Raw genomic sequence first — 14,614 nt, 5'->3', positions numbered from 1 at the left:
TTGAACTGAGCTTCCAGAAATGACTACTGACATGACACCAAAGAACTGGCCTGCCAAGGAGGTACTGCTCCCTCTCCCACTTTCAAGGAACTACAGAATCAGAAAAGTAGTTGTCATTGCTTCTGGCTTCAGGGCAAGACCACGTCTGCCATAAACAGGAAGCTGCTGAATCAGGAAAGTCACCATTGTGTTCTAGATCCAGAACCACCATTTGCCACCATCATGCCAGCAACATGACTGCCCTATATCCTCGTTCTCTCCTTGTGTAACTCCATTCTGTATCAAAGACTCAGACAAGGCCATCTGATTAGTGGAGCTCAGATCACACTCAGAAATTTTGCTGCAAAGGGAATTAAGGAAGTATAGTTCTTTAGCTTTCCAAGCTAGCACGACTGGAGGGTGAGTTATGAGGGGATCAGAACTGTTGTTGACTGAACCAGTCCACTGTCCTATTTTGGGCACTGTTAGAGCATGACCTTCTTCAATCTTCACAGCAATTCTGTAAAGCATCTACCATTATGTCCACTGAATTGATAAGGAGATGAAAGCTCAGAAAGGGATTTGCCTAGGGTCACTGATGAGGTCATCTATTGAGAGATTCTTGTGCCTTCTTTCTGGAGTTTATCAGTGTCCCCTTTTCAGTTGCACAGGAAGCAGCAGCCACTGTTCTGTTCAGAGTTGACACCTTAGGGTTAGGGAGTACAATGATGCTATTCTCCAGATGAAAAACCAGAGAAGGTACAAAAATGTAAATCTATGAAATTACTCCACAAATATCTTGCTGACTACTAGTAGTGTTTTAAAGGATGAGAGGGGTAGTTTGGGGCTTTCCTCATGTAAAGGTAGCATCTTGGTACACTTCCATAATAGTGGTCCCGTTTCCAGATCTGCAGATATAAAATTTTAATTTTTATAAATTCTCTTAGGGTGACTAGACTCTCATTCATATTTTACTTGGGGCATATCCGGTAACACTGAACCAAATTAATAAGAGATGGACTTAAAACCAGATGAAAAAAGAATGGACTGCTAAGTAATGTTTATGAAGCATCAGTGTGTGACATGCACTAGTAGATATTTACCTATGAATTTTTGTTACTTCCCCCTAAAATCTGGCAATTAGAGTTCCATCACTGAAAAGAAGGAGAGCTAGAAAGCTTAACAATATGGTGCCACATCAGTTTGATGTGCCTAAAGTACCATTAATTAAACCGAGAAATGGGGCATATCTAAAAAGAAGTTGTGAATGTGCTTTTGGCATCATGGAATTGACCAGAATCAAATACATAAAAAACCCATAAAGTTTTGATAGAGTTGTATTGATAAAAGTGCTGCCCATCCAGATGAAAAAGTGGTTCATATTGTTTAATACATAAAACAGTCTCCATGTTCCCAACTATCTACAGGCAGAAAGCAAGTGAGAAAGCAGCTCGGGGCAAGGAGGGCAGATTAACTGATGCCATCTGAAGAAACAGCCAAGGACTATGATGGAAAAGAAGAACCAATTTCCCAGAGGCTGGACTCAAGAGCTGTGGAAAACAGTGGACTAGCATCTAATAAGAGAACTATTCTACCCTCAGTTGAGAGAGACTTGGCAACATTTGTTCAGCATGTTTTCAGTTTCTCCAGACCAGTGACTATTATGGGTATTCTTTCTTTTTCCAAATAGGAATATTCATTGCAATTGTATGCCCATATCCCATTGCATATTGAGTGCATGAAGGGCAGATTGTCTTGTAAGTTTATAAATCTATGAAATAAGATAAACTTCATCTGAACATGAAGGACATCCAGGGGTTCTGAACTTGGAGCTTGAGGCTGGGATTGAATAAGACTTTTGAGGATCTGAGAATGCAGTGAGTATATTTGGAAGGGATATTAAAATGTGAATGAGAGGTGGAATGTGATAATTTAGATTACTTTTTAGCAAATATTCACTGCTTCCCATCTACTAGAGGCAAAGTATACTTCCCAGAATGGTTTCCCAGCATGGCTTTGGCTATGAGATTTTTTAGCCAATGTGATGTTAGTGGATGAGATGTGAGGAGAGACTTAAAATATATTTGCACAATAGGTCTTGCCATCTTCCACGTCTGCCATCTCCTCGAGAAAAACAGGATGTGGATTGCCTACTGGCCTATAAAGATAGGAGGTGGGTATGTGGAAAAGACCTAGACACAGCCTGCAACCTGAGGATAAGCCCAACTGTGCCTGGTTTAGGTCAGAGGACCCTCAGTCATTCCACAGGTACCTAGAAGAGAAAAAGTAATTCTTGTCTTAAGTAATTGAGTTTCAAGTTTTGGAGTGGTTTGTTATGCAGTAAAAGCTAACTGATATAGAAATAAATGGAAATTTTTAATGTCTTGGGGAGCTATCTCCATGGGTCAAGAAAGAAAAATGAGTAATCAGAAAGGTTGCTTGAAGTACATATATGAAATCTAAATAGAGTTTGGGAATTTTATATAATATTTCCACCTGGCAGAACACATTTCTGCCAGTGACAGTGTTATCAACAGTGACCTCTGGCTTTAAACAATGGAAATCAACTTTGGTAATTTGAGAAGTCTCAAAAACAATGCATCAAAAGTACTATACAGTTTACAGAACTGACAGAAGAGCCAAATAATCAAGCTTTGAGAAGTTCAGGACCAGGGAAGATCTCAACAGCAGGAATTCCAGGACATTTTTGTTCTTCAGATTCACATGACCAGAGTCTGATTAGCCTTGCTCATTTCACATGTCCAGTTGCATGGAGGGGAGGAGGGGCCATGCTCCCGTCACTGAGAGTCCCACCAGAAACGCATAGAATGAGGAAGGACGGTTGATCATTAATAGTCCTCTCACACCCAAATGGCCTAGATAATTCTTATTCTCTTATTCTCAGTATTTTCCATCAGTTAAATACCCCCCCCAGGATCTCAATATTAAAATATTACATCATGTTCCTGCTTGCATCAAAGTTGCATCCAATCAGGGGATGTCTGATCTTCTTTTAGAAACTATTTCTTAATCATAATGAGTGATGACCTATGACTACATAAAGTCATTGTGCACTGAAGGTTGTTAGTGTCTACAATAGAAATAACACTTTAAGTTTTATACTTAGACTTCAAAGTGTTTTTTAACTGAGGTCACCCAGCACTGTATTCATTCCCTATAGGTCTATCAATAGCACCCTCCCCCCCGGGTATCACCCAGTGCTTTTCACAGGTTTCACAGCCAATAAATACTTTCTCGGGGCACCCCATTAAGTTCCAGCTTGCCTTCTGTGATGCCAGTATAGATGGCTACTTTTGAAAAATTCCTTAAAATACTTTCCCTGCCCACCTCTAAATATTTCTCTCAATAAATTGTGACCAGTCTCTGGAAAACAGGGATTATGTTATCTATTATTTGTTCTTGTTTTCTCAGGCTGCTAGTAAGGGTTTTTTTTATATTTGGGGCAGTGGGGGGGGGTGCGGGGAATATAAATATCTACATTGGGCCTCTATAACATTGTCTTCACTTTAATTATTATTTTGTGGATATGAGCTTCAAGAACTCTCTGTCCCTATTTAAAGAACTGAAGGTGAAATTGAGAAATGTTGCTAACAAGAAGGGATGATAATTTGCTTATGGCTAAATGACCCGGGTAGCAGGCATTTTTCATAAGCATGACTCATTGGAGATTAAACAAGTTCTGCTTATCTTCATTCCATCACTGGTCCCATCCCTTTCCAAATTAAAACTGATGAACTATAAGCCATAAAAGGGATTTATTAGAGCATAGTTCCAATTTTAGCCTATAAAGGTAATAAACTCCCTTTCCCTCCTCACTCTATTTTTCTGGCTCTCATTTCCTCTTCAATGCTGATGGATGGAAAGGAAAGCTTCATTTTAATGCCTCAAGGTCTTAAAGAGAACAGTCTTGGATGATAGATACACCTAGGTCTTCATGGTAACAATATTGGCTTCATCATTGTCATCTGCTGCTGGGAGGATGAAACCCCCTGAGAATGAATTCAGCAGTATTTTGCCGATAAGGACAATGTTCCTGAGTGGGTTTCTCCCCACCCTGGAGTCAGCGGGTTCATATTTCTTCTCATGGAGAAAAAGAACTGATTAAGGGACAACCTGTCACCTGAAAGAATCAATGTAACTGCCCAGTGTTGCCTAAAATTTATCTTGAGCAGTCCAGTTCCTGGCAGAAGCTAATCCCAGTAAAGAATGGCTAAACGCAAGAGAGACCAAGGTACATCTGCTTTATTGAAACCACTGGAACAGCTTTCCTCCCAGTGATCTGTGAAAGAGAAATTCAGCTGACCAATTCACCTTTTCCAGTAAGGCTGGCTATTGGACAACACCTCTTAATTGAACTGTGTCTAATGTTCACTTAACTGACTGAGAAATCAGTGTGTTCATTTGAGCACCAAGTGGTTGCCAAGCACATTATGTTTCTGACTTAAATATACCCACCTCATATATTCTTATTTTCTTATTTGGCTTCCTTATTCCCTGTTTTGCCAGTCTTTTCTCTGAAATTCTATTTTCACAAACCTATAAGGGATTAAATCAATGGACTTTCCTGCCTCCCCTCCCTCCCTCCTTCTTTCCTTTTGTCCTTCCCTCTTTTCTTACTTCCTTCTTCCCCTTCTTCCTTCCTTCCCTCCTTCCTTCCTTTTCTCTTCTATTGCTTTTTTCTTTCTCTCTCATCCTCTCTTTTGTTATTTCTTTTCTTTTTTTTTTTTGCATTCAGTTCCCTTTATTCAGCAAGCAAACATCACTGAACATCTCTTCTGACCCACAGAGCTCCAAGGGTCCTGTAGTGAGACAGATAAGTCCCAGATGAGTTCTAGTATTTGCATGAGAAATACCTTAATTAAACACTACATTTTCAAGTTATATATTTGTGAATAAATGACATATATAAAACATTTGCAGATCACTAGTCTCAATGCCTGTGACTGTTCTGGGGTTATGGGATATATTGAAGAAAACTTCCATGTGACATCTGCCTTCTTTAGAGAAAATAAACAAGAATTTAGAAAAATATCGAAGAATGGCATAAGGCAGTATAGAACAGACTTTTATCGAAGTTGTGCATATTGGGGATAAAGAAGGGAATCACTGAAAACAGTTGGGGTCATTCCTTTTTTCTAGAAGGGCAAGACTTCACTTGGACTAGAAAATGCAGTTAAGAATTTGAAACAGGAAGGTGACAGAAGCTGTAACCAGGTCGAGAACAGGGAACAGAATGTCAAAGATGAAAAACAAGAGAATGAGGTGACTTCCAGTTATTATCTCCTCCTACCTCTGGGTCTTTCTGGATTTAAAACTTTAGAGCATTCACTAATCTTTATTCAGACCAGAGACTCCTTTATATACTCCTGACGTATATTCACAGCTTTCCTCATTGATATGCTAAGCATATTCAACTGGTGTTAACCTACTCACACTCTACGGCCATCTTTAGCTTACTTTTGGTCCTAATCAATTACATAAACATTTAATAAAGAAAAACCTCAACCCAACATTTCTCACTGCACTAATCTCTTTGCTGCAAACACAGTCTGTTTTACGTCAGTTTCTTGAACAATTTTTGCCTCACCCCCTCCTAAGCCCACAGGCCCCTGTAAAAAGCCATGTGTGTATTTTCCAATGGTAGACCAGATACCCTGAACAAATCTGCCATAGGAACCACACCAAGTGCCAGATAACATATGAAATAAGCCTTAAAAAATTATGTTAATTGGCATGAAAGTAAGGAATTCTCAAGAGCCAAGAAAGAAAGTAGAAGTGTGAATTCAGAGAAATATCAGCAAGTATTGAAACTGACTTTCTTTTTGAGAACATTTCTAAACTCTAGAGACCTTGAGTTTCCCTTTGGACTATAACATGGATTGCAGAATGAGTAGCCTGTTGTAGCTTCACTACATATTAAAATAATTTTTCTTTTCCCTGTAAAAATGAGATATAAGCACTATAAATGTTTTTTATATAAATGAACTATATATTGGGGGATAATTCAATATTTTGTGTTATGTTCTTTTGCTCTATCTTTTCATTTTTAAAGTTAGATTAATTTTTATTGATATGAATGCAGTCACATCATATCTGGTATTTGGTAGGACAAATCTTCCTGATTTGAAGAACAGTCTTCACTGTTCTTATTTTTCATACTTTTTCTTGGCTACTTTTTTGACATTACTCCTTCCATATGACAGTCGAGAACATTTTATGCAATTCCAAAAACATCTTATTGGGATTCTAATTGGGATTGCATTACATGTATAGATTAATTTAGGGAAAATTTATTTTCAAAATGGCATTGAGTCTCGGCTTCTTGTTTTATATGCTTATTAAGATGTTTATGGCTTTATTCATATATGTGTATTTTCTTATCAAATGTATTCTTATTAAATGTATTCTTAAATATAGTAAATGGGATATTTTTTGATTTCCATCTATAGGAACTCATTGGTAGAGGAAAGAAAAGGCTATCAATATTTGAAATACAAAACAAGTTACTTGACCAAATTTTATTAATTTTAATAATATGTTATTGCATCTTTGGGTTCTGGGTATTCAGTTTTTTCATAGATAAAAGATAAAAAAAATTTTTTCTTATTTTTTAATACATTACATACAAAAATAAATTTTGCGTGTTAAATGTAAATGCAAAAATATTAAAATAATAAAATTTTAAAGTAAAAATGAACAAACTGGCTTAAACAGATCATTGTACAATTCTGGAAGCAGAAATAATTAGTAAAGTGGAAGACAGATCTTAAGAAATTATTCAGAATGCCAGAGGGAGAGAAGCATAGGACATAAGATGTAAAGATCAACATGTCTAAGGAATTCCTGAAGAATATGAGGGATAATGGGGCAATCATCAATAATCAAACACATCGTGTTTGAGCGTTTTCCAAAATTAATTAAAGATTTTATCTATAACTGAGCATGTCCAAGTAATTTCTTATAGAATGAATAGACCTATAACTAGGAAAAATTGAAGACAAAGGGAAATCTAAAGGCAGAAAAAAAAGCAGATATCTACAAAGGAAAAATTCTTACACTTATAGCCGACTTTCCAACCACAGCACTGGACTCAAAGGCCATGGAATATTACCTATCATGGGTTGGGGGAAATAAACATCCAATTAAAGTTATGTTCACAGTAAAATTTTCTTTGAAGAATGAGAGTAAAATCATTTTTTATTGAAAATTGTCAAAATCAAAATTTTAGACCAAAAGAATTTTTTTTGTTAGAGTATAGCTTTCACAGATTTTTCCCTAAAGGAAATCTGAGGGCTTTATAACTAAGCAGAAGGAAAATAATCCTCAAAGAAAAAATTGTGGATAAAAATCTTGGTATGCAATAAATATTGATGGTCTAGGAAAGCAATAATATTCAATTTTGGATATTTGAAAAAAAATAAAGATAAAATAACGGACAACAAAGCCATGTAAGTTGACATAGAGTTCATCAAAGTCAAAATAATCTAAGGTCTTTGAAATATCCAGTTAAGGGGTAAAATATTGATTAATGTTTGGTTTCATTATATATGCATGCTAAAGTATACAGGGTAGGGCACCTGGGTGACTCGGTTAAAATTCTGCATTCAGCTCAGGTCATGATCCCAGGGTCCTGAGATCCAGTCCCACATTGGGCTCCCTGCTCAGCAGGGAGTCTGTTTCTCCCTCTAACTCTCCACCCTGCTCTCTCTCTCTTTCTCTCATGCTCTCTATCTCAAATAAATAAAATTAAAAAAAAAAATATACAGAGTAACCTCTAAAATAATTCAGACAGAAAATTTAACTTATAAAATAATAAATGGGAAATAATTAAAATGAGAAAAAATAAGCAGGGGGAAAATAGTGAGACAGAAAACTCCAAAAAATGGTAAATATGAATCCAAACACATCAGCAATAGGAATATGCATATTTTACTAAAATATTTAAAAGAAAAATATTATCAAACTGGATTTAAAAATTCTATTTAAATTATATTTTAAAACTATAGTATATAGATAAGAAAAAAGTAAGTTAAGAGAGCATACATAAATATAATTTTAATATTTTTGCATTATGCTTAACATACAAAATTAATTTTTGTATATAGTGAAAGAAAAAATCAAAAAATATCTTTTTAATTTTTATTCTTATAATGATATGTACTTCACAGGTAGTTATGAATATCCAATGAGCTAGCATGGTTTATGTTTAATATGTTACTCTCAATTGCCGTTATCAATGTAAAATCCTGAGCAGAAGGCCCTTTGCCCTCATCTCTCAAGGACTCCATGCAGGCCACTCCATCTGCATAGCTTCCGTATCCAGGTCAATCAGTGGGGTTGTTATTAAGTTCATTTTGCCAGTGGGGAATCTAAGATACAGAGAGTGGTGGGAACTGACCTGTTTGATACACAACCTCAGATTTCTGGTTCTGAGCTGGGTCCCCTGGATCAATGGTTTCCAAGCTGATTATGTATCAAGATCATTAAAAGTAGATTTTTTTTTTTAAGGTATACATCCCCCAAACACCAAATCTTTAGAGTTGGAGCCTGGAATCTGTCATTTATATAAAGTTTCCCCAATTTCTGCTTCAGACAAGAGTTTCCTTTTGTTCTAGATCAGGTTATCTATAACTGAGTAGAGGTTCACATAAAATCACCCCCAAATGCTGGTATCCCTTTATGAGAGCCATTTTGAGGTGATTATTGAAAGCAGTACAGTTTGGGGGAACAGTCACTATGAGTCATTAAGATCCAAAGAGCTCTGGATTCAAACTGACCTTACCTTAGTCCTGAGTTTGTTGTTTACTGGTGGTGAGATCTTGAGCGAATGAGTTGAGTGCACTCAACTCCGAATAGATTTATTAACGGGCAAAGTAGAAATATTGGAAGAGTTGAATGGGATAACACATGCAAAGCACAAATCCCAGTACCAGGTTAAACATCAGCCCTCAATAAGTGAAAACTATTAATAATTTGTCTTCTTCTACAAGAAATAGAAGAGACAAGCAAAAATAGGTGCATACCAAGAAACAAGTGAGATTAGCAGAAGAAACTTTCAGAGAAACATTTTTTTGAGGGAAGAGTGGTCAATTAATCCACTTTTTCTGAGTTCTAGTAGACAGTAGACCAAGTAGACAGAGTTCTAGGCTTGTGTGAGAGAGTGTAGCAAAGAGCATGGGTTCTGGGGCCACACTGCCTTGGGGCCACACTGCCTTGGGACCAACTCTTGGCTCCTCAGCTTATGCGCCGTGTGATCTTGGGCAAGATACTCATCTTTCTGTGCCTCAGTTTATCACCTCTAAAAGGAGAGTGATAAATTTTAGTGCCTCCTCACTAAGGTTGTTACATGCAATAATTAAGTTCATACACATAAAGAGGTATATTAGCAGAGAGTAAACAATAAATGTTAGCTATTTTCTGCTAACATTTATTGCTATTTTCTGCTGTGGATATAAACGAGAAGGTTGTTTATGTCAAGGAGCATACTAATTTTAATTGTATGTAAACTCATATAAAATATATGTAAGTTTTCACTCTATGTATAGAATAGAGAAACATACTGTTCATACTCTATCAACTTCTTTTTTAAATCTTCTATTCTCTGTAAGGTGGTTCTAAACAGCTCTTCCTTACTCTGGTTATTTCATCCCCAACCCCTAGCACAAGGCTGGGAGAAATATCCCTGCATTTTCTAAGAGGAAAATGGTGAGATTACAGTAAAGCCTGAGGAGGCTCATGTGAACACTCAGTGTATGGTAAGTGTTCAGGACATGGGAAGGGCCTGATGGATCACTTTCCTATTTGCATCCAGGGGTATGTAAAACTGAAGGTGGTCACTCAGTCAACAAATAGTCTCCTTCCATGTATTAAGCTCATTACTTGGTGCGGGGATTATAAAATCAAATGAGACATGGTTGGTAACCTTGAGGACTTGGCCATGTAGTTTGGGAGACACACTCATAAATCGATGGTTACATTGTGCTAGTAGCAATGAAAACATGATAGAATACCAAGGGAAGCCTTGACATCAGAGAAACGATGAAGTCCTGTCAAAGAAGGGGAGAAGGCTTCTCACTGTGGATAGGTCTTGAGCTGAGTTTAAAATAAACAGTAGGATGTAGCTGTTTGAAGGAGAAGGATGGAAAGACTGGCTTAAACTATCATAAGAGGCAATTAACAGAATGCCCTATCAGGAAGCACAAATCATTACAGCTGGATCAGAGGAGGAGTCATCAGAAATGAGGCCAGAAAGCTAGAAAAAATTCAAAATCATAAAGTTCAAAATCTCAGAGCTCACCTGGAGGGTTGAGAGCATTGTAGATTTTCAGCAGGAGAGGGAGAGGTCAAATGTGCCTCTCAGAGCTGACTGGTGGTTACATGGAGTGAATCAGAGGGTATCAGACTGGAGGGGAAGAGACCAGAAGGCAATCAGCCTGGCCACGTATGACGGTGGCCCAGAGGAAGGGCCTGCCATGGTCACACCGGGAGAGAGGCAGGAACAGGCTTTGAATGATTTTACCCAGAGGAATTCTGCAGAGCAGGGTAATTACTAGGTGTGAGGGAGGGAGTGAGAAAGAACCGGGGGTCATTCTATAGTTTCCAGTTCAAAGGGTCCCAGGTAAGGGAAGGTGTCTCCAAGATAGGAATTGGAAGAGAATTGATCTAGAACTTGCAAGCTGCTCTAGCAGTTGTCCTTTCCAACATCCCAAAGTATGGAATTATTAGCAACATGGCAAGGGTAGCAGAAAGTACCAAGTCCTACAGAGGAGAGATGGGAAGAGAAGCAGGGAGGCAGAGCATACAGGCATGGAGGTCAGAGGAGGAATGAGCAGGCCTTGTCTTGGACATGACATAGCTTGGATTTGTTTTCTATCACATGTGGTTGCTGTTGAGGGGACATCTCGGAGCTACATGGCCCTGATAGAAGACAGCAACTCAAAAGCCCGATGGATTGGTGGAATAATCTGGGAATTATACAAATAATACTGCTAAAAAATCGCAAAACTCTTGCTTTGCTTTCTTCAAAAGCAACGCCCCACACCCCCCCCCCCCGTTAACCCTGGAGAGTGAATCTCAAGAGGTCACACACACCCCCAATTCCCACAGTCTAACTCACTGCTGATTGGCACATGCTGTTGTCTTGATCAGACTTGTGTGGGGGGCAATTCCCTTTAACCTAGACCCACAGTCCTCACTGGCTTCCCTCCCAGGGGGAGCAGGAGCAATGTGACCAGGACCATGTGCCAAATGCCTGCTTCCCTCTGGGGTCCTGTCAGTGTATGACCCCTACAATGGCTGAATGACTTGCAGTTCCTGTGCAATGTCACCCCAAACCGGTAATGTACTGGAACCAAGGGAAAGTTGGCCTGTTCTTCTATCCTTTTTCATTCTTCATTTAGGGTTTTTTTTTTTTTTTGGTGTTTTTTTTGGGTGGGGAGAAGGGGGTTGGTTAAAGACTTGCTCTGGATCTGGGAAATTTAGAGAGAGAAAGAGGAAACAGAGAAGTGATCCTTAGAGAGAAAGCTGACCTGGTTTTTATCCCCTGCTTCCCAAACTCCCTTTTCCATAGTCCCAGAGAGACCTTCTACCTGCCCCAGCTCAGACAGGGCACAGAGACCTCGGGGCAGCAGCAGGATGCTCTGCGGTGGGAGCCACCCAGATGCCAGCACGGGCGACTGTTTGGCAGTCTGTCCTTCCTCACAACATGCATCTTATTCCTGTTTCTTCTGCTTGATATTTCATGGTCTTTCCTTTCACATTTTCTATCCCTTCTGGTGTTCCATTTCTTTCTCTTTTCATCTTTTTACCTCTTCTCTCCCTTCTACTTCCAGTTCTTCCTGTTAGGCTCCCCTTACTTGCTGTAAGTCCTTCTTCCTTCTCCTCCCTCCTTTCCCCTTCTCCTTGACTAATTAAACGTGTTTACTCTGGAGGCAGATTTCTGGGTTTGACCCATGCCCTGCCACTTCTTTGATATATGATTTTGGGTAAATTTCTGAGCTTGCCTGTGTCACATTTTCTCCACCCATAATGGAAAGCTACTAATCACATCTCCCTTCGAGTTTAGGTCTAAGGGTTAGATGAGATCATGGAAAGCATTCAGCATAGACTTGACAATTAAAAAGTCTGCCATAGATGTAAGATGCTACTATTAACTTTTAGTTTTCCTTTGGAAACCCAGTTCTCTCTCCAGGCATTGCTGACCTCCACTGATGTGCTTCAGAAATTCAGTAGTCCTTGGTCAGTGCTCGGTCCTTATCACTTGGTATGCAAAACCTTAAACATTGGATGCTGTCTCTAGGCGAACCCTTCCTCAGTCACCTCACTCAACTCTGCCTCTATTCTATACCACAAGAAGGTCAAAACCCAGTATTTTCCTTTCTTATGTCATTTCTCTGTGACATCCAGAAAGCAATGCATATTAACACCACTGTTTTTAATGATGAACAATTTAGTGGCCATCATGCAGTCTAATGGCCTAAGCAAACTCATGTCTTGAATTCAGTCTCTGAATTAAGTGAATGGAGCCCCCCCCCCCCTTCTTTTTACTATGCTTTTGAGTCTTGGCAGCCACATGAGCCAATTTATCTGGCTGGCTTGCTCAACTAATTTTTTTTTTTTTTTTTGTCTGTCCACAGTGGGCCTAGGCTGATGGATAGTGAGTTTTCCCTGGAAATGGCTCTTTTTAACTTTTCTTTCTTCTTTCCTCCTTCTATCATCTCATTTCTAACTCTAAACATCTAAGCACTATTAACATGGAGTGCTGGGACACAGCCTGGCACATCACGGGTCCTGGAGTTTCTACAGAGTCAAGTTTTGTTTGCAAATTGGTATAATGTAAAGGAGTCCCCTTATCCATACCCTTGTGCCTGTCCCCACACAATAAAATGACAACCACATAACTGAATGTTGAAGAGCATAGCCTCTGCATTTCTCAGGATAAGCAATGCTCTGCTGCAGTAACAAACAGCCTTGTAAACAGATGACTCGAATCAGCAATGATTTATTCCTTATTCACTTGATATTCTGAAGTGAGTCAAAGCATCCTTCATCCTGCTGCTACACAATCTGAAACATATAATCTCCATGGTTGCCATGGAAGGAGAAGAAAGAGATGGAAATGCATTTGGCTCTATTCCTGACCATATAAGTTTGAAAATGACACTCTGCTCCTCATCCATTGGTGTGTGGGTATTTGGTGAATGCTCGAGTCTCTGCCACCCTCTGGGGCAAAGAAGACTCAGTTCAAATCCCAGCTTTGCTCCTTGATGGCAGCTTGACCTTGACACGTTTGTTAACTTAGCTATGCCTCAGTTTCCTCGTCCATAAAAATCAGCAGATGTTTTGCAGAGGCCATGCCCATGACTGGCATCTCTATCTAAAGGTTGGTGTGAGAATTAAATTTATTACATATATACAGAGCTTAGGACAATATCTGGCACATAACAAGCAATAATAAGTGTTTTTCAAAACATGGTCGTTGATCGCAGTCAGAAAGAATTTGCACATATGTGTTATTTATTTCATGGCTGACCATCAAGAAGAAAGGATGGGCAAGGTGGAGATTGGAGACAAGCATACTGCTCAGAGTTGCTAATAGCAGTGACTTGAATTCCTCTGTGATACTTGGAAGATGGTACTACATACGAGCAGCAGCAACCACGCACTCGTGGGGAGTCTGACACATGCATGTGGGAGAGGGGGAAGGGCAGCCCTGTGTGTTTTGAAGGGGAGGTTGTAAAACTTCCCTCTAAATATTTCTGATGAATTTGGGTTCCTTTGTGTATTTTTCTCAGGAGACGGTCCATAATTTTTGTCAGATCCCTGAAAGGATCTCTTCCTCAAAATAGCTTGAAATCTATGGTCCTTAACACCCTGTAAGCTGACTCTCACAATGGGAAAGGTAGAATTCAGGAAATGGAGGTCTCATGGCATAACAGACCTTGTACCCATGACTGTGAATAGAAACATTCTATACCTCCTTTCTAGGGGACAGAATCTGTAAGGAGGTGGGGGGAGAAGGATTTTAAGCAGTTTAGGCAGGAATCTGTCCCTCAGGTATCTACAGCTCCCATTCACCTTCTGAGTCTCCTCTGTTCCCACCTTCTCTCATCAGACAGGTACTTGGAGACAGAAGAAGGGCAGCTCTGAAAGGCAAACTCTCTCTCTTGACCAGTTACTGAGGACCTTCAAGTAAACCACCAAGTCTGTTGAGCAAAGTCTCTGGAGCCAAGACTGCCTCAGCTCTGTGATGAGAGGGAGTCAGAGCAGTGGCAGGAACAGAAGAATATAGGACATTCATTTTCTGTTTCCTTCTCCAGAGTTAGCACGGGACAGATTGGAGACTGGACATGAGCCATGTTCTGTCATCGCCCTACACCCTGCTGTTTCTCATCACATGTCTTTGTGGATCATTAATGTGTTTACAAGCAGATGGTTTCGTATGAAGCATTTATTTACCCTTATTAAGATGTGTGTGTTTCCCTGGAAGCATCAGCTTTGAGGCCTTTCAAGCACATGATAAAAGCAGGCATGCAAAGGGAAGTATTCTGCCCACAGATCATGAGCAGGTAAGCTCAGCATGTCAGATGGTGGTAAAATAAGAGGAAAATACAAT

This window comes from Callorhinus ursinus, unplaced genomic scaffold (assembly GCF_003265705.2).
Source record: "Callorhinus ursinus isolate GAN/ISIS: 27379988/994484 unplaced genomic scaffold, GSC_fseal_2.0 scaffold54, whole genome shotgun sequence".
NCBI classification, from domain to species: domain Eukaryota; kingdom Metazoa; phylum Chordata; class Mammalia; order Carnivora; family Otariidae; genus Callorhinus; species Callorhinus ursinus.
Note: the sequence above shows the minus strand (reverse complement) of the source record.